General features: G+C 44.8%; 1 protein-coding gene across 1 annotated transcript in view; it reads right to left on the bottom strand.

Annotated features, from left to right (window-relative positions):
- GLI2 (GLI family zinc finger 2) overlaps positions 1-19,903 on the bottom strand; it is a 268,813-nt gene extending 248,910 nt beyond the window's left edge. Inside the window, exon 1 of the mRNA XM_086957103.1 lies at positions 19,382-19,903. The gene's annotated coding sequence lies outside the window, so the exon portion shown is untranslated. The remainder of the gene's footprint in view (positions 1-19,381) is intronic.
- Positions 19,904-24,978: the final 5,075 nt, after the last annotated feature.

Raw genomic sequence — 24,978 nt, forward strand, 5'->3', positions numbered from 1 at the left:
AAAGAGCTTACGGAAGCGGCGTCTTCTACTGTGATGACGTTGGCTGATGTTGAATTGTTTTTCGGGCTTTTGGTCCCGGTTGATGTGTGGCGACAAGTGAAAGGTACGGATCATACGGAGGAGCTGGGTGGTACATGGCAGGAGTTGAAGGATTGGGACAAGGAGCGTAAGCCAGGAGAGAAGCCGAAGGCTGAAATATTAGCTTTACCGGGGCGCATAATAAAGTATATGCACTCCCTCATTCCCCCGAAAAAGGTAGATTGGGACAAGTTGACGGCTTGCAAGCAGAAGAAAGATGAGGCGGTCTCTGATTTCTTTACGAGGTTTGAGGAAACGTTTATGGATTTTAGTGGGCAGGATGTGTCACAGGATGGGGGGTTACGGCTCTTCGTCAACAGGTTTGTCACAAACTTATTGCCTGAAATATCAGCCAGACTGCAAGCGTCGGAGAGCACGTGGACGACGTCCTCTCCTTCGGGAATACTAAGTATGGCACAATATTACGAACACAGGGAAAATGAGAACAAGGATAAGCAGGAGAAGAAGGCTAAAGATTTGAAGACGAGGGTTTTGTTGCAGCAAGTGGCGAGAGGCAGAGGAAGGGGTGCGGGGTTGAGCCGCGGAGGGGGATTTGGCAGAGGTGAGAGCAGGGACAGGCTGGGACCGAATCAGTGCGCGAAATGCAAGCAGGAGGGGCACTGGTGGAGGGATTGCCCGCTGCTTCAGGCGAGCGCTGGTGTAGGGCGCGGACGAGGAAGAGGTGGTGGGGATAATGAAAGACAGGTGGTACGATCGGATGGAGGCAGGAGGCCGGGTGGAAATTATTTTGACAATAATACCAATAGGCAGCAGTTACAGAACGATGGTGCCCAGTACTATAACGATGATTACTCAGTTGATGATTTGACAGGGTTTTCCCACAACTAGGACAGCGTAGGACAGAGCATGGGACCAGTACTTATGGAAGTTGATCAGAGGGGACCTTATGTCGAAGCCGACTTACTAGGGTCTCAACAGAAATTTCTAGTGGATACGGGTGCAATGAAAAGTTCAGTGGCTCGTTCTCGGGTCCCAGGGGCGGCTCTGTCTGGCAAGAATAACATATCCGTGGGTTTCGCGGGAACTCCGGTGATTAGCCCCATTTCTAAACCTCTCACGTTAACGATTGGTCCTTTTACTGTTGATTCGCCGTTTCTATTGACATCAAATTGTGGTGAAAATTTGTTGGGTTTAGATTTATTGAAAAGATTGCATGCCACTATCTATTGTTCTCCGGATGGCGTGTACCTTACTCTAGGCCCCAATGTTGCCCGCCCACTACAGTGCTTTTCAAAAGACGACCCGCTGCCACCTGAGTTTCGAGGCATACCCGACAGCTTGTGGGCTGTCAGTGATAATGATGTGGGGAGAATGGACATTGCCCCGGTGTCAATAAGAGTGAAGGTGGGAGCCAAATTGCCCAGAATTCCACAATACAAAATACCTAGAGAGGGTGAGAAGGCCTTGTTACAAATAATTCAAGATTTAATACAGTCTGGAGTAGTGGAAGAGACTGATTCGAATATATGTAACAGTCCTATTTTGCCTATACTTAAAAGACGATCACCTGATGCCACAGATAATACTCCTGATGTGTATAGATTCGTGATTGATTTGCGCCAAGTAAATAGAGTAGTGGAGCCACAGTACCCGGTGGTCTCGGACATCACTACGATATTGACAATGATTCCACCTTCGGCCAAATATTTCTCTGTCCTAGATTTGAAAAACGCCTTCTTCAGTATCCCAGTACATGAAGACAGCAGGTATCTTTTCGGATTCTCATTGGCTGGCCGTAGCTTCCGCTTCAAGAGAATTCCTCAGGGGTACACTGAGAGTCCTAGTATATATAGTCAGGCCCTGAAGGCACAATTGGATGATTTGGAACTTCCACCGGGCAACGTAATGTTGCAGTACGTGGATGATATCCTAATAGCTTCGGACGACGAGCAGGGTTGTCGGGATGCTACTGTAAAATTGTTACACCACTTGGCTAAGAGGGGGCATAAGGTGTCCCTTCCGAAATTTCAATACTGTCGAACGGAGGTCACCTACCTCGGTCACCTCCTTTCGAAAGTGGGGAGGAGATTGACGCCGGAGCGCATAAAAGCGATCACTAACATGCAGGTACCTAACACGCAGCGAGAGGTGCGCGCGTTCCTAGGCATAACATCGTATTGTCGTCAGTGGATACCTAACTATGCATTACTAACAAAACCCCTATTGTATCTGACTACCAAAGAAGTGCGCGAACCCCTACCCTGGACCCCCGCATGTCAGGAAGCTTTTGAGTTACTAAAGACGTCTTTGTGTTCGGCGCCAGTTCTTGGAACACCTGATTACCAGAAGCCTTTTGTTCTCTATGTGCATGAGGCGGAAGGTTGCGCGTTGTCTGTCCTAACTCAGTGTTTCGGGGGGAAGCAGAGACCGTGTGCGTACTTCTCTGCAATGCTTGACAATGTGGCAAGAGCGCTGCCGAGTTGTCTGAGAGCAACGGCGGCTGCTGCGGTCTCTATAAGACAATCGGCAGGGCTCGTGCTGGGATCAGACCTCACAGTAATGGTACCGCATGCTGTGGACATTCTATTGAACAGGACACAGACGCAGCATTTAACAAGCGCTCGTCTGACGGGTTATGAGATGACCCTTTTTGCACCCCATGTGACAATTAAAAGATGTGCCACATTGAACCCCGCCACCTTGTTACCTATCCCCACAGATAGTGACACAAATGATGACGACATATATGACTGCTTGTATAGGACTGAGGAGGAGACAAAGGGGAGGGTGGATCTGACAGACAGACCCATGGAAGAACGAGACGGGGTACTGTATGTTGATGGATCCTGTTTTAAATTACCAGACGGGACATCGACAGCAGCATATGCAATAACGACATTACAGACGGTGGTAGAGACTTCTAGAATACCTTACAATTCTGCCCAGGCTGCCGAGATTATCACCTTAATGAGAGCATGTGAGTTGAGTGAGGGGTTGGATGTCAACATTTACACCGATAGCCAATACGCCTTTGGCGTGGTTCATAATTATGGGCGACTTTGGGCAGAACGGGGATTCTTGACCTCCCATGGACAACGCATCCAACATGGCCCACTGATATTACGACTACTAACAGCACTGACTTTACCCAAAAGATTGGCTGTGATAAAATGTAGCGCACACAAGACAATAGTGGACGATGTCGGGCGAGGCAACGCTTTTGCCGACGAGACAGCAAAAGAGACTGCTAGAGAAAAATTACCACGAATGTTTGTGGCAGGGCCAGCACGATGGGTCCCAGATATTCATATGTTCGCAGACACGGTACAGAGTGTCAAGAACATACAGGGCAAAGTGACGGATGAGGAATTGAGAGCATGGAAGGATGGGCAGGGACGACTGGATGCGGATGAATGCTGGACAGATGTGACAGATAAGAGACGATGGCTGTTACCGAATGCGTATGTCCTTCCAGTAGTGACGATGGCACACGGACCTGCCCATGTGAGTGCGAAAGGCATTTGTAAGTTGTTAGACCCGGTATGGAGCAATAAGAATATCTCTAAGATGGCCACCAATTTGGTTCGTCAATGTATGGTGTGTTTGAGACACAATCCTGGAAAGGGTACCCCTGTCCCAACTGGAAATTTTGCACCCCCCTCTTTCCCTTTTGAGGTGATCCAGATGGATTACATCGAAATGGAAAGAGTCAACAACTTGAAGTACGTCCTTGTAGTCGTATGCGCCTTTAGTAGGTGGGTGGAGGCATTCCCAACGAAAGACTGCACGGCTATGTCTACTGCAAAAATGTTGATAAAGGAGTATTTCTCCCGCTTCGGATTACCTAGGGTGATCTGGAGTGATAATGGCACGTCCTTTAATGCTGAATTAGTGAAAAATATATGCAAGGGTCTACACATCACTCAGAAGTTCCACTCAGCCTTGCACCCTCAGGCAGCAGGACTGGTGGAACGGTTTAACGGCACACTCAAGTTAAAAATGGCCAAGATATGTGAGAGTACAGGTCTCCGTTGGCCAGACGCACTTCCCTTAGCTTTGCTTTCCACAAGAGTCACTGTAAATGCAAAAATGGGCGTCTCCCCGCACGAGGTGGTATTTGGCCGTCCGGCCAATATCTGGGGAGTGCCCCGACCCAAATGCTTTTCAGAAGTTCCTTACCCTCTGTTGACAGATTATCTGTATGCTTTGACTAAAGATCTTCGTTCTATTCATCAGCAGGTAGCAGACACTCTGAAGCCGTTACCGGAGGGGCCTGGACACACCATCCACCCAGGGGATTGGGTCGTGGTGCGACGGTACCAGCGGAAGTCCTGTTTGGAACCGAGGTGGTCTGAGCCCCGTCAGGTGCTCCTCACCACGCGCACTGCACTGCGGATCGACGGCAGGAAGGCGTGGACCCATGCCTCTCATGTGAAGAGGGTCCCGCTCCCGTTGCCCTATGATCAATGGGTACAAGATGGCATCGCTGATCAGGAGTGTGAACATATTCCAAGATATGTTCCTTTCTCGGATGCTTCACTGATTGGAGAAGAGCAAAGAGGAATAGAAAATACTGTGAGCTCTACCACTCCTTTTGCTGCTAGCAAAGAGATATCGGAAAGTTCAGCATCTGCCACTGATACACCTGCTTTGTTTTCTGATCCCGAAGTGCCAGGGAGCACTCGCTACAATCTTCGGCCCCGGAGAAAATAAGTACAGTGCTGGAAAGTGATGGACTAAATACTGGAAGAAGGGCTTAGTGGACATTCTGAAAAAGAAGATTTAGTGGTAGGGATGGACTTGTAAGAGCCCTGGTGTTTAGCCGAAGATTGTGTTCTTTGAGACTAAAGAGTGGTGCGGGGCCCGAGTTAAGTGTTTCCCTTATTTCAAAGTGTTGATAAACGGCGTGGGAAAAGGTATGAACGGTAAAAGCCTGCCTGTGAGGCTTTGAAGGACACAGGGAAGAAGATCCCTTTTTAAGGGTTGAAGAACCCCTCCGGCCGGTTGAGGATTGTCTGGGACTATTTTTTTTTTATTATTAGTTATAGTTTGATTTTATTTTTGATTTTTGGTGTTGAAAAAGTATACAGAATGTATCCCTTTGGGCGGCCAATTCCTGATGAGGAGCAGCCTTTTGCAGCTCCCCCGAGACGTGAGCCTGATTCCCCCTGGTTGGCCCTTTCCCGAAAGGGAAAAGTTGTGGTGGTCGTCATATTTTTAATTGCCCTTTTGGTGACTCTTGGAATATTGTTCTTCCTAGATAAACATTATCCCGTTCATTCATTTGCACCCACACCTACTGCTGTTCCGGAACACAATATGTTAACAGCTGAATATGGCGAAAGAATGATACGCACCAATTATAAAGATAATGTTTTTATTAAGACTTTGCATCATGCACATGCCACTACCAACATGACAGATTGCTGGGTTTGCGGGCTTTTGCCTTCTGCTGCTTATAAGAAAGATAGATTCCTTGCTCTTCCTTTGACTCCGGTAAATAGTTGTGTGGGATGGTACACCCTTATAGGTCTAGTCAAATATTTCCAACAGCCAGATTCCCTAACACCCCGACTACAGAATAGGGGGTGGACAATGACGATGCGAGTACGCCCTTTGCCTTCAGCTTCCCTTGGACGAATATACACTGACGGACGTTTTGACCAGACTTTTATAGAGACATGTGAGAAAAAGTTGGGCCGATTCTTGACACCTAATGATACTGATAGACTTAGGGATAGTTTTATGAAATTGAATGCCACTTTGTCTTATAGGCACCCACCTAAGAATAACGGCAGCTCCAAGTCTTTGATACCCCTTGCTGTGGTGGGTCCTCCTCCGTTTTTCTGTATAGAGGGAAGGGGTCCCATCAAGGTAGGAAATAGCTCTTGTAATGTGACCGCATTAATACGCCTGCCAGTTAGCCCCTCCTTGATTGCCCCACCCAGTGTCTATTTTGTATGCGGTGAAAATGGATACTTATGGTTGCCAGAGGGTTGGGGTGGGGTGTGCTACCTGGCTTATCTGATTCCTCCTGTATATGTGGCCCCCTCTGATTATCATAGAACTCATCGACGATTTCCCAGTCCTCAAGAGCAGCCTCGAGAGCAGCGTAAAAGGAGGGAACTTCAAGTAGAGGACGTTGATCAGACAGATACCTCGTATCAGCAATGGACTGATTTTTCTAAGGGTCTGCTTCCTTTCTGGGGTCCTATATTCAACAGTAGAGCTATTAGACGACTTTCTAGGGTAATGGAAAAGGTGGTTCTGGTTGAGGCTGACATTACGACTAACATCTCTGTTGAGGTTCAGGCTATGAGATTATTTACGATCCAGAATAGGATGGTCCTTGATGTCATACTAGCAGATAGGGGCGGGGCCTGTCGCGTCATCGGGACATCTTGCTGCGTTTATATCCCCGACTCTGCCCCGACTGTTAACTTGGCAGTGCAAAAATTGCAGAGATTAGCGACTGAACTGCACCAAGATAATGGAACATGGTCTCTCCAAGGGTGGCTCTGGGGTGCCTTTTCTTCCTGGGGCTGGAAAATACTGATGGGATTGGTTGGAGTAGTGAGTGTAATTCTGTCATGCTGCCTTTGCATATATTGCCTCCCCCCATGTTGTTCAATGTGTGCTGCAAATATACGCCCGAAGAAGAAGTTACATGGTCAATATACCACTTCTATGATTACTGAAATACCTGCTGATGCAAGTTGGTTAATGTTTATTGCAGAAGATGTTCTCGAATGAAGTAATGTAGGCCTGCCCCTAGAATGTATGTCGGCACTACCTTTGGCAATTAAATGAGGCTATAGTTAGCCAATGATGCTAAAAGGAGGGTCTGATAGAATTCACTTTTCGATGCTCTAATTACCCTATGATGACGTGTGAGTTAGCATCATATGACTAACTAATGCATTTACGTAAACGCACTTATGCTGAATTCATATACTCACCTATTACTTATATTCGAATGTATGTGTGACCATATTAGTTTCTTAGCTTAGCCTGTGTGCCACCATTTTGTGTAACTCTCTGTGCCTGCGGGCTCTGCTCGCTCATGCCCCTCCCGCAGGAATACAGAAATATACTAAGACAGCAGTTTTCGTTTCTCGGCTCACTGGGACCGAAACTAACAGTTTATGTTATCTGCAATGTTCTCATGCCCAGAGACGCCGAAGCCTAGCTCCCTGGCCTTGAGCAGAGATAATAATGTATCCCTCGCAGGTGCAGATGCCTGCTGTATGAGAGCATTGTTCACTGGTCTGGGGCTCAGTAGTTTTCCACAAGGGGCGTACCCCATTTGCTGTATTGCATTATAATGTATTGCTGTGATGCAGAGAGTCAGTCCTCTCGTTCGCACTCCTAGGAGTGAGGTCGGACAGGGCCCTCTCATATGAGTGTTGTTTGGCCTAATAAAGACTTTTGTTTTTACTTCTCCACTGTCCGGCTGACTTCCTATAAGGTAATTATAGGTGAGTGCTGTAAGTCACTCCAGTGGATTTGAGCCACGCTTATCAGGGGCCAAAAGATTAGCAGAGTTGACCAAAAGGCCCACTAAGTTTGCAAATGTATATAATTCATTGTATTATGATGTTTTTTAAACATGAGGCTATGATGAAAGCTAACGCAGTCTCTGGGCCAGACTTTGAAATAGGTTTTGTGATTCAACACGTTTTTTTCTGAGAAGAAAATGTGGAATCAGCACCCATCAAAAAGTATCATCCATAATGGATGATACTTTTTGATCGGTGCTGATTCCACATTTTCTTCTTGCATTTTGGGCTTTGCCCTGAAAGGAACAGACAGGGTTGTGTTCCTTGGTTTCTTGAGCACCATCACAATACCTCAAAGTCACAGACTGTAATAGGTGCAGTTCTTTTGCCTCAACCCTTGTATATATATAAGTATATTACGTTTTTTTCTGAGAAAGCATGTTTTGTAATACTTGATTAAGCCACGTCTAAGCGTGTAGTGCAGCACATCTACTCAGAGAAACTACTTTGCATGCCACCCTGTATATAGGTGTAAATTGTATCTAAAAATGATGGCAAGCACAAGTACACATATAAACAAATGTTACGAATTGGCTATGAGTTATCAAAAGTGCTCTTCAATCCTTGTTTATGTGCTTACATGAGGCAAGCCATGGAAAGGAAACGCATTGAAAAGGTGAGTCACAGGAGAACGTTTTTCTCTGAAATTCCACTTGCAAAACTGCATTTATAAGGGTAAATGGAGAACTACAGGAGCAAAATGCAGACAAAACAAGGAGGCATCTATGAATTACTCACTTCAGACCTCCGAGATGTAAGATTTATGTGAAGAAATAATTTGAAGCGGCGGGTGAGTTTAATGATGAAAACAACCCAGCCACAGTTCCATCAACTAGCCCAACTACACCTGCAGGAGTCAGAACTCTCCTTCCAACCTTCAAAGAGATGGAAGCCTACTGCGTCAATTGGTCTTCTACCCCACAAGATTCCATGCTCTTAAAGGTGCATATAAAAAGGTGAGATGTGATTGCGTCACATAAAATGCCACAATTTACATTCAATATTTTTTCATCCAAAAGACGTGTGTCCTCATTTCCTCATCCTCACATGGGTGAAATGCGAAGTTGGCTTCGTTGAGTGATCCCTTAGACCAAGATGTCCTCCTACTAGGCCTCTATAGTTTAGAGTTGTAATGAATTGCCACTTGTATATTGTTGCAAGCAGGGGCTCGTATTACTAGTATAGGGTTACTCTGTGACCTATGGCTGAAGCGGTAGGTGTTGCGCGTCAAGTCTCCCTTTTTTGTCGCTGTGAAATTGGCACCATTCAGGGGCCTGCGCGTACTGCAGAGGAGCATAGGTTTGAGGGTTTAGATACTTTAGAAGGGAGTGACTCACTTAATTGCTAAGGAGTACTAGGGGAATGAGCTCTAAAGTCAAACATGTGACTTTTCCCTCTCTCCATTTATTCCTTGCACAGATTTCACACCTGAGGGAGCTGCAAGGAGACGCGGGGACTGGTTGGTAAAACAGGCCTGAGTACCAAAAAGCCAGGGTTCAGGGGGCATCAGGAAAAGGGGTTCAGGCTGGGTAAGAGAAGAATCTGTGACAAGTCTAGTGCTCATGGACGGTGTTTAGGTGGGCGGCAGGGGGAAGGGGAGAAATGCGGCCAGCCGTCGAAAGGAGGCAGTGTTTTCAGTGAATATGTATGTTAAAAGCAAGCTGAGTGCTCACTACTGACACAGAAAAAGTAAGGGAAAAGCATGTTATATTCCTTGGCATGGGAGCTTTATTTTTCCAACTGCAAAAAACACAAGACAGACAGACAGGAGCAGTTTCATGTGCTTGGCCTGGAGTTCAAATGAGTGAAAAATAACATTCCCCTGGCGGCTTCAGTCTGATGATTTCAACCTTTTTTTCCTTGGGAGGCGGGAGCGGTGGGAGAGCCATCTTACACAGTCAAGTCTTTAAATAAAGAAAGCAAATCGTTCAGTGATGCCTGTGCAATTCATTGTGTGAATCCTTAAAACAGGGAAGGCCCTTCAAATATTCACACGCCTCTAGGCACTTGTCTACTTGCAGAGTGGGGGAGAGCACGTGAGAACACTGGTAAGTGGTAAATGAAAAGTCCCAAACCCCCTCACATATAGGTATAAATACTCAGATAGCGGTGGCAGCTCTTCTGCTATGGCGGAGGAGCATCGCCCACCCCCTACCAGCCTCAAAACTTGTCAAATAAAATAGGTTTATTATCATTGTATTTTTAGGTTTCTACCAGCCAGAGAGTCTTGGGGGCGGGGCCATCGTGAGGGCAGTGACAAGAGGGAGTGGTGGGCACTGCTATCATTGCTCATGTCAGTTTGGCCGGCCTTCTCAGGATACCCAAACTGACATGCGCACTGAGCTGTCTCCCACCTTGCTGCTTTGCTGGGTTGGAGACAGATAACACAGGCACCCTCTCTCTGGGAGCGCAAATTCAAGGCGCTCATGCTAGTCCTGACGCTGCTTTCAAGCAAGAGAGCTGCATCAGGATTGGCCGCAGGGGACACTGGGAGCCTGTGTGCTGCAGCGAGGACAAGGAGCAGAGGGGTGTTGAGTGGCAGGTAAGTTCTTTTTACCCTATTTTTTTAATGTTGTCTTTGTAGTCCGTTTCCCCCACCTTCCCATTGTCCATCACCCCCACCGCAGACCACCCGCTACTGTCAGATAGTGGGTGTAGATTAGAACTAAAACACTGTCTAGTCTCATGCCATTGCAATAATACAGGCTCTACAACTGATGGTCTAAATTTGCTGGGATATTGATGGTTAGTCTTATTTTAAGTGTTATGTGTCCCAATACCACAATCGGCTAAGGCCCAAGAATCAAGGGAATAAGCATCAATGCTCAGGTATATGCAGGAAATAAACAATGAGTCAAAAACTTTCTTTGGTCACAAAAAAAGCATTGGCAAAGCCAGTAGGTCTGGCATTAGCTGTCTGCCTTTTGACTTTGTCAATGTGTAGTTTGCTTAGCATGGTTTTTGTAAACTTTATTGTTTAAGAAGTTGCTTGCTCTCTTTTAATATATGTGTATTAAAACAAATTGGCTAAAAGCTAGGGTCGCAAAAAACACACATTGACATTGTAATCCCAGGCATTGAAGGGAACTACGTTATGTGTGGATGTGCTCCATATGAAAGAGCAGAGTTGCCGTCACACAGTAAAGTTAGGAAATGGCTGAAGTGGGCCCTCCCCCCATACTTTAAGCTATGCAGAGGGTAAGTCAAAACTGAATGACACAAAAACAGACCAATGGATGAAGAGGGCTGGCTGAATTCACCTATAGGTAAGTAAATTATATAAACATAATTTTAATTAAATCAAAACATCTTGGCTAACGCCAGGCCTGAAAATTAAGTCCAATTGTGGCAGTAATACTGATTGGTGTTTTCATACAGCACTGGTTGCCACGTTTGTTTCTGCTTTATAGCACAGAAAATAATTGGTGCCGGTAAGTCAACTCAATATTACTCCATTTATAAGCCTATCAGCGATGCAGGGGTAACTATGACCTGTCTGATTCAAGCATGTGATCTGCAGATTATAAGGTTCCCTTGCAAGTTGACGAGCTCGAGATGAGCCTGTAGCTGGAAACTGTTCAGTCTATACAGGTTGAGTATAACAGGACACAGCAAAGACCCTACAAGTGGGGCCTACTGACAAGCTTAGGAAGCTGGACTTTCTATTAGAATTCAGGGCAGAGCCTACACGATTAGGGATGCTAAAAATGCTGTGAAACTGAAAGGTGTAAGAGAACACAACATAGTCCCTAAACCATGGGGCTGCTGAAAAGACTGTGAAACTGGAAGTCTAACAGGACGCAATTCTGGGGTGGAAGGGAAGACTACAGCATGGGCTGTCGGATAGACTGCCACACTTGACTTACTAATAGAACACAGCATTACTCTTTGCACAAAGGGCAGCTTGAAAAACTGTGAGTATGGACTCACTAGCATAACGAAGACCTGCACCAACACCATGAGCCGAGAGCTTAGACCGGATGGGCACCATGATGTGTTTGTAACGCGTGCCACCTCGCGCAATCGCAACAGAAGGTTAAACCTGCCTACGTTATCTGAAGATTAATGAACAGGTAGATGTCCCAGTTCCCTCATCTTAGTTTGCAGACTCCAGCAAAAAAGGCAAAGGACCATGTTTTGTATATATATTTTTTTTTTTACATAAACCATAATGTTAGTTTCTGCCTATTTTTGGCCAAAGAAGAGGGAGATAAGCACATGATCACCTATCAATTTGTGGAAAGGTCTCAACTTCTTCAAGTGGGGTCAGGTCTTCTTGTTTTTAGAGCTGACAGCCTTGGGTGTCCCTATGACATCAGTATTGCACAGCACGCGCCTCCGCTCATGGGCTCTCCAAGCTGCAATCTGGGCATTAAGTGGTACCACCTCTGCCTGGGATGTCTGATTGTGTTCTAACAGATTATGGGAGGCGAAGGGATTAGTTGCACCATACACAATAAATGTGGTTATTACATATGGGTTGAACACGCAGTATATGCTGGCGTATATGCACGTGAGAAGCAGACCATGTAGAACCCCCTTTCATAAGCGGAGAAGAGTTTCAGGAGGGGGCTGAGTAAGTGGTAAAACGTATCAGGGCTGCTGAGAGCGACACGTTGCTAATCTGTTAACCTTTACCTACATACCAGATCCCACCCTAAAGCGCTTACTTCAAGAACAAGTTACTAGTTAACACTTCCTTTCCATTGTATTTATGCATAGGCATAAAAATGCAGAACGTTTCCAAGGGCCTCTTAAAAAACACAATTAAGGGCCTGTTTCGGTTCCTAGCTGTAAAATCCCGCTCCTCTCTTAAACCTGCGAGTTTGTGAGGACGATGCCCGCACCACGCCATCATCTTTCACCAGGAACAAGAGCGCGGCAGGGGGTTCTTCTAATGAGTTCCCCCTGTGCCGGTTTAACTGGAAGCCTGCGCGAGGCCTCTGGTAACGTGCTCACGTGCCACACCAACGGCTTTTTTTACAAGGCCCTAAAAAGTGTACCTGCGCGGCCCGAAGTGCCGGTGGAGCCGAGAAGCCACAAGTCATCGGAAAACGACACGGAGAGCTCACAAAGACGAGTACAGTGACTGCCCGGGGGACAAAAGAGCCCTCCACCCTCGGTAAAATCCAAATCGGTTTACAAGAGGGCTCTGAAAGAAACTGGAGTGGTTGTGGGCTCAGCATGAGGCCTATACAAAATAAAATAATGTGAAGGGAAGGGGGCGCTGGCCTTTCAAAACTCTCTTCCCTACAATAATGGCTCTGGGCCACTGCCCTCCACTTTTTTTTTACATTTTTTTTCCCCCGAGATTAGCATGCAAATCATGCTTAGAGGAAGGACAGGACTGCATTAAGAAATTATCCACGCCCCATTCACGGTGATAAATTAAAGATGGTGTCTCTTGGACCAAGCAGTGGCATTTTGAGTTTTGGACACAGGACTATATATGTCGGGAAACAAAACGGATATCCAGCTAATTAAGTAATACCTACTGAAATCAATAGGTGCCATTAAGTTGAAACACAAGGTTTCAGGCTGGAACAAAAATCACTTAAAATGTTTGCAACTGTATTTTTTTCTTTTTCAAATATAAAAAAAAACATGGTACCTGGAGATTCAACCCAAAGCATTGTTTAATCACACTATTGTGGTAAAAATATCGCCAGTGCACAAATATCATTGGACTCCATATAGAAGGTAAGTATATCATTATTGAATTTATATCAACATTTACATTATAGTGCACTAGAACATTGTGGTGTCGAACAATTTTTTAGGCGTTATGTTATTTGGTATTGTTTTAGTAATATTTATATATAAATATATGCTACATTTTACCTTTACGTTTTTGTACACTTTTTTGTTTTATCAAAAATATTTTATATGTATTTTGTAGTTAATTACGTGTATTTAATTACAGTATTAAATCTAAAATGAAGTGTATTATATATATATATATATATTTTTCTTTTCTTTTTCTCAAAACAATACCCTTTTAGCCTTGGCGTGCCGCATAAATTATTGCAAAACCGGAAGAGAGGAACTCTGGGTAGTTATCTTATACATAAACTCTGCTAGAAAAGGTAACATTTGAGGTGAGAAGATTCAGTGTGGTTGCTGCATATAAAGAAGCTGCTCCCTGCTTAAAGATGGGAACTACCGAAAGTTCCTTGCGCCCTGTTATGCATATATATATATATATATTTATATATACATATATATATATATGTCAATAATTAGCATTTTTTTATGAATAACGATTTATATTAATTATTCAACTTAATGTTATTTTTGCGAGAAATCGAAAACATTTATATTTTTGCATGTACTTTGTAATTGAAATTGATATTTTGTTAAAGTCTATTTTAATTATTAAAATACTATAGTTTGTTCTAAACATTTTGTAGTAAATCGCTTGTCATTACTTTATTTTCAAACACAATGTTAGTGTAGTTTATATTTTTTATACGTACCAATGTAGATAATGAAAAATCAAAATTTTGGCCTATGATACTTTTGAAACACTACTTTTGCATATCTGCATTCTCGTCGATATTCCGCCATACAGCTTAAACTCCCATATTCTAGTATAGGCTTTTTTAACCAATAAAGGCATGTTCTAGCTAGTTGGCTGGAATATTCTCCATTTTACATGTTTATTCACAGGTTTATACCTTTTTGATTCTGTCAACCAGGTAGAGTGGTTAATAACTATCAAAACCAAAGTCCAAGGGTTAAAACTGAGAGAAAGAAATGTACAAACTTTGAAATATGGTGTTACAGGGAGCCTGGTTTGGGCATTTAATGTGATGCCAGTTTGGTGTTGCTAGCTAATCGTTAAATAAGACCCTTATTACTCCTTCGCCCAGAGACACTTTATAAATTGGAGGGTTATGCAAAACAAACAGATTTGCCAAACATTCCACTTAAAGAAGGTCAGAGAAGACAGGGGGGGTGCAAAAGACTCCACATGCTCGCTTTTACTTTGGGCCTTCAGTCTTTTGTTTATGTCAGCATGACCAGTCCCTTTTCTGTGTTTCTTTTCTTTTGCTCGTAGTGCGAGGGGGCGTGTATTCCTCTCAAGGGAGCGTAGTTTTAACGTATTCTCGCCGGGGCCGAGCGATTCACTTCTTTGACGGTTTCCATAGACTTGAAATGCGCTCTGTTTTCTATGGGTGAAGCCAGCCGTGAGAAATCCCCCTTTTTACCTCGCAAGAAAGGCGTCTTCTCCGAACTGGATTCTTTGGGAAATCTTGCTGAAGGAACGGCAATGAGAACCCCCTTACCACCACCCCTCCCCTGACAGGCTTTACTAGGGTGCAGAATGCAGAAATAATGCATTTCCCGCGCTCATGCGTGCTCACACCCTAGTTTAGAGTGCCTCCTCTGGAAACTTTGTCAGTGGTGATGCTAGCTGAAATCATGTTTTAATGCTTTTATTTTTCTTTCTTTCACTCTTAACTTTGCCTGGTCTTCATCTTCTGTAACTCTCAAGCTGTGAGTTTGTTTTTGACTGCCTTCTCTGCTGTCTGCTGTGTATGGATCATATGTATACTCTGCTACTGTACATGAGTATTTTTGTAAGTTGAACATTAATGTACAGCACTGTAACCCTCTCCGGGGTTTTACATGGCTACAGCAATAACTACTAAATAAAAAGTCTTCGTGTAAGGCAAACATCAGTCTCGATTACCCCGATGCTGGGGATGGTTCCGCCCCCTCCAACCAAACTTCTTTCGGCTCCAGTGCTCTCATCATGCTTTACACCTGAAATACAAGCACCAGCCAACCATAACTAGAAACATTATAAAAATGTATTTGGTTGAGTGCCCACCTTTTTATGGTAGTGAGTACTTTACCACCACCAACTTCTCGAAACTAGGAAAATGGTGTATCAGACGTGGAGCAAAGTATGGGCATTTCTACTGCTCACACCAGAGAATTACCAAAATTCAGTTTTGCACAATTTAGTTTACTCGCAAATTCTCGTCGCAACTGGAGATGAAGGGAAAGAATGTTGTCCTGTTGATGGTTTCTGGGTGAATGATTAAAGCTGTCATCCTGCTGCATTTGATGAGGGTGATCTTCAGGCATTCCTGTGTATTTAGTCACCAGCACTAAGTGTGCTGTGACTTGTAGTTTCTCTTTCCCCATTCTAACGAGAGGCCTACAAGTCCCTGCATGCCTAGTGCTGTTTGTTGTCTGAAAGAAGTGACTCGACTGAAGAGCACTTTTTGGCGTGGGCCAGTTACTTCTATGCCGCCAGCTTGACCACAGGCTAAGTATGGAGAATTGGGCACCTGGTGTTGGATCACTGCATGGCAGTCAATATAATGGGGGCTGGGGTTGCACAGCAATTGTAGACGTGTCGAAACTGAACACAAAAGTATGGACAACTCTAGCCTGCTTCAGTATTCATTTGAGGTATAACCGTCTACTCGTCAATAAAGATGGATTGTTCGTAGTACTATCTATACTTAAAGATAAAAAACAGCTTCCACCTGCTAGGTAACAGCAGTGGATGTGTTTTCTCTTGAGAAGCAAAATGTTCGCCTCATTTTCTTTTTGTTGAAAATATTCCCGTAATAAACAAAGCATGTTATTTTTTCGAAAAAGTTGCAGGATATTTCATAAACACGTTATTTTTTTACAACAAAAACTTCTGCCACTTTGAATGTTCCTCTCTATAAAACTCTCTCTTCTACATTTAACACTTGAAAGGGACTTTGTCAATGGAGTGAAAGAATGTATTATTGATGAAAGCCATATACGGTCATACTCCGGGCCACTGGAATGATGTGATTCTGTAGTTTGTCCCACATAATGAAGACTTTGCCACATAATCCATCATCTGCTGCTGAATCTGCAGATAGTAACAAAAGATAACTTTGTTTCTAGCTCAAAGAGATCACAGGTTTAATTTTTTCTTAAAACAGCAACACATGTTGCTGTGCAGCTGAAGGTCCTTCACAAAAGTTGACTGGTCGCCTTTCAGTTGCTTATTGGTGTGTTTAGATGCTAAATTCGTATTAATTTGGTGAAACATTTGCACATACAGTGCTAACATGAGTAAAAATAACAAAATGATGGTGATGTTATCAGAAAATGTATTCCTCCCCTACCGCATAATTTCAGAGGCCATGGTTACATCAGTGCAAAATATACATGGAGGAGGCTGCCTCTTATGAAGTGTTTGCATTGCAATGCATGTGGGACTTTTTTAATCTCAAAAGTACCCTGAATCAACACACATGCATGTATACGGGAAGCAATCACGTTTTTTTTTTATTTACTGCAGCAAGCTGTTTAAAAATATTTTTGTCCGGACGCAAAATGCAAGCCAGATTTGTTGATTTTGCCAATGCTGGTTTAACGTTAGTTTTAACTTTTGTTAGATTGTTATTCTTTTCGCCCTTCGCCAAAGCTCCCCAAAATGTGACATGAATTACCCTTGCAAGTTCTCTAACTGGGCGACTGAATACCTGTTACCTTGGAAGCAGCGATGGGGCTCACTCCGTCACTAACCGAATGGGCCTGTAGAATCTAGTCCTATACACAGACGTCTAGAAGAGACCTCCCAAGAGGGAGGGGGTCGGGCACGAGACATAGCGAATGCCCGAGAACAGCTACTCTTAGCAGGGCTCCTCATTAACAGCTGTTATTTTCACTCGTCTGTGGAACGCACTTTATCGACTTCAAAAGGATGAATGGCTAAGTCGGCCAAGCCAGCTTTGAATGTGTATTATCCGATAATTAGGCCGGGCACTCGCCAAACGAATTTCTTTACTAGCATATCAGGTATTGATCTGTGCCTTCAAAAAGGATTTTTGCGCGGGGCGGAGCAGAATAAAAGTGCCGGAGGAGAGAGCGCTTGGAGTTAAGTAGCATCCATGGTTCTTTCTATAGCAGCGATGGGGTCGGGCGGTGGCCTGGTGCTCTCTGTCGCACGAGGAAGAATCCGTCCAAAGCTATTATTCACCATATGTGACAGCAAGAGTGGTCATGCTGCCAAACGCCATGCAGAGGTGCAAAATGACAAAATACATCATTAAGGAAGAGCATGCTCCCAAAACACAGCCTCTGAACATACATGTAGACTTCAAGCAAGCACGTGTCTAAGTATGAGCAAGTGTAAATGTAAGCAATGTCTGGAGCTCCGTCTGACAGCAAAGCCCAGCAAACCGAATACATCGTATCTAGAACCTTTTGTAAAGACCCCATTCCCCACCAAAGATTCATTGAATAAAACGCCCTCCTCGAATGGGCCTCTTGGAACTACAACAAACACTGACATCCCAAAACAAGGCTTTCTAAAAACACTCGAGGAAACTTCCTCATGAGTGCTTAGAAATGGTCTTCCGCGGCATAAGCGCCAAGCAAACAATGGGCCTTTTTCACAAAGATTTCTTCTGAAGCAAATTGGGCATGCCAGATTCTTACTAGCCGCTTTGGGTGGGATTCAGAAAGATCCCTTTCCCGGCCATTTTTAAGATCCACTTAGCAAAGCATAAACTCCGTTTGGCCAAATGCATCCTAAAGATTCTCTGGGCACCTTCAGCTTTGCAGCAGTTAAACTTTGAAAAGTTAGTGTAAGGCAGTCGGTGTGAATCTGCAATGTATCTCGCAGCTCCTTATTTGCTCCATAGGAAATCACGGTGAATTGGGTGGCACCTGTGCAATGTCAGCCACCGGCATCAGAGTTTTAGCCCAAGATCAGCCTGTATTTATTCTCAAGGCAGGTGGGGTACAAACCCGCCCCCAGGAGGCGAGATCAGGCATCCGTACGTGTGTGCATCTGGCTGTAAGTGCGTTGGGCCCTAACATACGAAAGTTGCACACTAGGTGTCGGAATTACGGGCGGGAAGGGGGGGGGGGGCATTCAGTTATCACGTGGACTAAAAACGTTATACATAATCGGCAATGGTAGGCTTCAAAAGCGGGATTTTAAGAGAGACTGCTGTGGACATACTCTGGCCTTTCAGTGCATCCTGTGCAATATAGATATATTATTTATATGGAGCGCCTACTGTCACATCTGTGCTACTTTATAGCTTTGCGAGCAACATGCTTTACTGTCATACAGTTAGATGGCGCCCTATGTATTGACCTCTCAAAGATTAAGGGTTGGCTTACCCTGCAGGCGATCGAACTTTTCACTGCAACTCGCTGGTCGTTTTCAATAGACAAATTTCCCGCAATGTGTGACCTTAGACAATTCGCTTCATCTCGGAGCTCTGGTACCTTCCGAACTAGACGCGCTTAGTTAACTTAACTCAGTATCAACAGTACACAAAACTGGCATATTTACTGATGGAACCGTTTTATAACTCACAGCACAAACTGAATTATCTTCGTCCTTGGCAATACTGTTCTCTTTTTATTAAACAACCTGCTGCTGAAGGGAGGAATGATAAGTTACCTCCGCTCGCATGCATCGCTATGTCTGCAGTAGTGTAGCGACTAAGTGAGGTATGTATGATACGTATGAAATCAAAGACAGAAGTCCCACCATGCGGGAAAAAGCACAACAAACCCCAAGAGTGCGTTTTTGAAGAGCGCCCAGTCTGCAGCTCGTGATGCCTGCATCAGTAGACTGTCCATGTTTACCTCACGTGTACCATTTAAGTTGTGACTGACTCTGCTCTACCAGGTTTAGGACCTGTGCCCTCAAGGGTTACACACGTACATCTGCGCTGTCGCCGGGACCTTAGTCAACCAGGCTATCGCGCAGCACATAACACGCAGATCACATGTGTAGAGGCGCGGGGTGGCGTGCCTACCTGGCAGCTTCAGAGCTCCTTCTCCCGAGCCTCAAGGGTCCAGTCCCGGGGCCATGCCGTGAGTGTCTGTCCTTGGGGCCACCACCATGGTCCGTGCCGCGAACTTTAAATCCGATGGCGCGAGGTGAGGAGGAACTTTCCGAAAGTTCAGAAAGTGCCGGAGCCGTTCCCGCCGGCCCCTGCGCCGGGGAGGACTCGCCTGCGACCTCCACGGAAGCCGGGAGGGAGCAGCTCGGGCCCCTCTGCACCGGGAGGGGAGTGAGGCTGGCTGGAGAGGGCTTGTCAGGAGCGCGCCCGGCTCACGGTTTTCCTCTCGGATTGCTGCCTGAAGGAGCGGGCGGGGGATGGGCCGCCGCATCTGTCGCTCCCCTCCTCCCCACTGGAATTTGCATGCAGTTTTCCAGCTTCACTTGCGGCCTCCCCGAGCCCCCACCACCCTGTTCCATGGAATGAGGGTGGGGGAGGGTCCGTGGTGGTGACTCCAAAGTTAGTTGCTTACTGCCTCAGACAAGGGGAGCTCTGCCCCCGCTGTCTCCTGTTGTTCCCCGGCAGAATGTGTCTACAGACCCATGTGCTATCTTATGCCACCCCCCTGGAGCCTCCACCTGCCCCCTCCCTAGCTTCAAAGTGGAGGGAAGGCCCAAGAAAGGAAGGCGCCGTGGGGGCTCAGGAATATTGATGGGAATGCTGCCTGGCACTTGCTTTCAGAGCCAATCTCTGCTCTGCCGCCGATCTCAACTGGGCATGTAACGTGTTTTGTTCCTGTCCCCCACCGCCTCAGACAGGCGCGCAACTCGCTGCAACGTCATCGACTCACTGAAGAATTGGGGGCCGGGCCCACCCTTTAAAGATGGTGTAGAGGGGTACTTGTGCCACTCTGGGAGAACCTTGAATGGGTCAGAGAGGAAAGTGAAAGCGCAGCCCCTTTTATTTATGGCCCCGGAGGCAAGAAGCGCCTTGAAACAATTAAGTTCGCAGTACTATATACATACTCAATCCATTCATGCACGCATTCATTCATTTTTAATGTCTTTTTCCGACCAACTTTTACCCTCAACTCCGAATTGTATATTGCGTCTCCTGAGCTGAAGGAACTAGATTCACAGAAAGCAACAGTAAATCTTTAGCTGCAGTGGTACTTCAGGCGTAAACTTACACATTTCTAATACAAGCAGTGGCAACAGCACGCCTAAAATGCAGCATTAGGGGCAGGTTTCCAGGTGTACTGCTGGGAGCTTCGTGGGCCACTTTACGGAGATGCCGTGTCCCAAGAGTTGAGATGTAAGCGTTGTGCAACACCGCCCTGGGGAAAGGCAGTTCTCTGTCAATGGACCTTTATTTTTTTCATTATAAACATTTTTCTTGGAGGTGAAACACCTTCGCCTACAATTCCATTAAGTTTGGCGGGCTTCTGCCCTCATCCCACTCTAGAAAAGAGTCGACTCACTCAAGCACTTTATTTTTGCAGTTTTATATAGCACAAACTCGACCGAAGGTATCTGAGCGCTTTACCTGAGCACCTTGCATTACATAGGGGCACATTCATTTTTAGGCACGGGGTGATTAACTGATTTCTAGAATAACAAGATGTTTGAGCCTCCCACCAGACTTGAACCCGGTTCTCCAGCGTTTAGTCGGCCGCTCTGGCCATTAGGCCTCTAGAGACCCGTTCTGGGAGGTTGGAGAGAAGTGTGCAATGCTCACAAACTTGCAGGTTTGCAGTTGTTCACAAACTCCCCAGGAAAATCACTCTTTGTTACGCCCATTCAAAGGTGTTCGCGACTTTGTCATTTGTAAGCCCTTGAGGCACACAGTTACCCAGTAGTAAAAACATTTACGCCTGCTAAGTAATCTTTTGTTAAAATTTGAATGCCGAAACGCAGTCATTTTGGGCAGTAAAAGTATGCTTAGTAATGAAAATGCCTCTGTGAATTGGTCAAGTATCTAATTAGTCAAGTCAAACCACTTTATTCGGTTACTTACAATCATAAAAGTATGCTATACATGTACGAAAGACATTAAAAATATTAGTAAAAAATGTATTATACAGGATAAAAATACAGTACAAATTAATTAAAACAACATTAACAATCATTTCTAGATTTAAAGCAATTGATTGGGATACATTGTCATTGTATTAGGAGAGTTGGATTTCTAGTGCGGCTTTCTGTCTGTTCCTCTTATTTCTTACAGACGCGGCAAGAAAGCTGGCGACACAAAACATAGTTACCGGGGATTCCAACAGTTGTAAAAACAATAAAGCAGGTTTACACTGGATAAAATTCATTTTCATTAGTAATGGAAGGATAAACCTTTTCCTGGCATCATGGTACAAAGGACAAAAATCATAAAGTGCAGGGTGTCTTGGGGAGAGAAATCGTCACATTTACACGGGCGGCATCTTCAGGTCTACTCCAGCCCTCCAAATCCCAAAGTACAGTGTGTATTTGGTTGAGCCGGAATTTTGTCAGTAGCCATCTATGAAAATAATTTGTCACTATGGACAGATAAGGTGCCATCGCTACTGACAAGGTAACCAAAACATGGGCCCTAACCAATGTTTTACCTAGTTCTACTGCTTCCCGCTCTGCCTCCCTTAACTTAATAAAGTTAATTTTTACAGACTCTAGGTCAGCCTTGCATAAAGATTCTGGATTGGAAAAGATCTTAGGTCGCCCCATATACATGGCTAACATTTTTATATAAGACAACCACTGGATTTCTTTCCTATTGTCAAGGTTGATACAGTCCTTTAGGATCTTATGATTTAGGGAAAGGTTCGGATTCAGCCAGATTTTGATCCATAGCAGAATGGGGGCAATTTTAATTATGTCTGCTATGTAACCTATCCCCAATTCAAGATGAGCAGAGTGGGTAGCTGTAGATTGCGGGAGGCCTAGGAGGGACCGTAGAAATTTGTTTTCCTCTGTTTGGATGGGGTCAGGTTTGGTAAATCCCCATATTGATGCCCCATACCTTGCGATAGATATGGTCTTGGCTTTATAGATTGCCAAAATCGCCTCATAGGGTTTCCCCCCCAGCCTTTTAGCAAAACCTAACACTGCGGCTGAAGAACTTCTCACTGCATTTACCTTTATTGAGAGCTGTGGGGACCATGAACCCATATCATCAAAAACGACTCCCAAATAGGTAAATACCTTCACTCTGGTGATTACTTCTCCGCCACAGTAAAAGGACTTAACTTTATTTTTAGAGGCACCCAGTGACATGACGTGAGATTTGCCATTATTTACCACCAGATCCAGGCTTTTCATAAAATCCCCAAATGAGTCTAGCAATCTTTGCAGGCCTAGCGGGGTCCTTGCTAATAGAACAGCGCCGTCCGCATATAGGAGCACCGGAACCGGTGTACCTCCCATGCGTGGGATGTCTGGAGTTGCTGATAACAGGGTGACCTCCAACGAGTTTACATACAGCGTAAACAACATGGGGGCCAAGATGCATCCCTGTCGCACCCCTCTACCGGACTTGGACGCCTGCAGGCAGCAACCGCGCTTAATAAATATCGTTACTTAAAACTTGACGTGCATTTCCCTTCATTCGTCATCCTAATTGAGGCATTTAAGTCTTTGTGCAACTCGGCTAGAAAATACACAAGAGGCCGATCAAGGCCTAGCTCCAGGAGCATTGTCCACAGCTTTGACCTATTGACTAGGTCGAAGGCCGTGGACAGGTCCATGAAACCCAGAAAAATAGAGCCCCTGGCCGCCTTTGTGTATTTAGCTATTATTAGGTGTAGGTTAAGACATTGGTCCTCCGTGCTCCTTCCCGCTCTAAAGCCATACTGGGCATCTGACAGTATGTTATTGTCAGTAGCCAACCCTGTTATCCTTGCTAGAATAACCTTCCCCAGGATTTTTATGGAGGAGTCCAGCAAGGATATGGGCCTATAGCATCTAGGGTCTCCCCTTTGGCCCTTCTTGGATTATTGTTGATCGAGACCAAGATTTAGGGAATCCTACACAGGCCGAGGTATTAAAGACGTTAGTCAAGATATTTGCCCAGTACAACAGGTTTGCCTTGTACATATCTGAGGGAACCCCATCAGGGCCTGGTGCCTTTTGTCCTGCTGAGCCTTCAATTGCTTTAACAACTTCCGCTAAATGAAATCTTACTGGCATGACAGGAGGTTCTGAGGCTGGGGCCACAAAGGTTTCTAGCTCTAGATGACTTCCATATATTTGTTCAAAGTGGCTCAACCAGTCCTCCTCTGCTATATTTACTTCTAAAACATTATTTTGAGTGTTGGAAAACAGGGGCGTATTAATAATAGACCAGAATTTTGCACTATCTTTTAGGGTTGCTTTATCCATAAGCTCAGCCCATGCATCATGTTTAATTTCTTTTTTTCCTTTCCTGTACTGCTCTTGTGTACTCTCTTCTAAGCTGAGCAACCCGAGCTTTGTTCCTTGGTAGCTCCTGAAGAGCTTTTTTAAGGAGATTATGGGATTTGGTGCATTTATGGTCAAACCAGCCCTTTACCGGATTATTTTTAGTTGGTCGACTTTTGGGCGTAAGTTCTTTGGCTACTTGGGAGCAGATAGCTTCATAAGAGGTTATTCTCTCCACCCCATTTGAGAGGGGATCTCCACAGATGTTTAGGTCGTGAGCAGGCTTAATGAGGATGGTGTTAAAAAAGTCCTCTGGGACCACCTTACTCCATTTTAACCTCCTCCCATGGTCTTTGACTTTAACTTCCACTACAGCCAGTGGCAGAACGATTTTGTTTAAAAGAAAAAAAACATTTATCAACTCAATTACCACTGGATTGTGGTCACTAAAAGAAGACGGTATAGCATTATAGGAAACAACATATTTTAAAAGTCCTGAAGAAAGAAATATGTAGTCAATTATTGTTTCACAATCCCTGCCTATATATGTGGCAACACGGGTACTTTTGTCGAAAAACCCTGCTTCAAACAAATCGTTATTAGACAGGAGTTTCTCCAGAGCTTCACCCTTGTTGGAATGCTCAAAATGTTGCTGGGATGTGAAGTCTGACCCGTCATTATCAATTAATAGATATTTCTGACTACATAAGTGCACATTAAAATCACCCATCAAAATATATTGGCAGAAAGTGGTTTGCTTTCCATTATAATTATTTAAAAATTCAGTCAACCACACCAAATGTTCATTTGGGGAATCCCCTTGCTGTGAATTATAGCAGTTCACTAGAATTATTTTAGTGTTATTTGTGAGATTTAGTTCCAGGATAAGAAAATTATATGAGGCACAGTCTACCCTTTTAACTTTCCCCCTTACATTCACAGATACCAATAGCACAAGTCCCCCTCTATCTCTCCCGGCTGACGATCTTAGTGCAGGGACAAAATACGAGGTGAAACCATCTATCCAAAAGTCACAGTCCTTATCCCATGTCTCTTGGAGAGCCACAATATCATGTTGCCTAACAAAATTTAACCAGTTGCAGTCCTCTGTCTTGGAACGCAAGCCAGCAACGTTCCAGCTTAACATCTTAACCGTTATTACACATAGTTTCGGGGTTACAATGGTTGGCGGGAGGAATCAAATTAAGGTGATCAGGTGCCTGGGAAACCAAGCCTGTGAGAGAC

Source organism: Lissotriton vulgaris, chromosome 2_1 (genome assembly GCF_964263255.1).
Source record: "Lissotriton vulgaris chromosome 2_1, aLisVul1.2, whole genome shotgun sequence".
NCBI classification, from domain to species: domain Eukaryota; kingdom Metazoa; phylum Chordata; class Amphibia; order Caudata; family Salamandridae; genus Lissotriton; species Lissotriton vulgaris.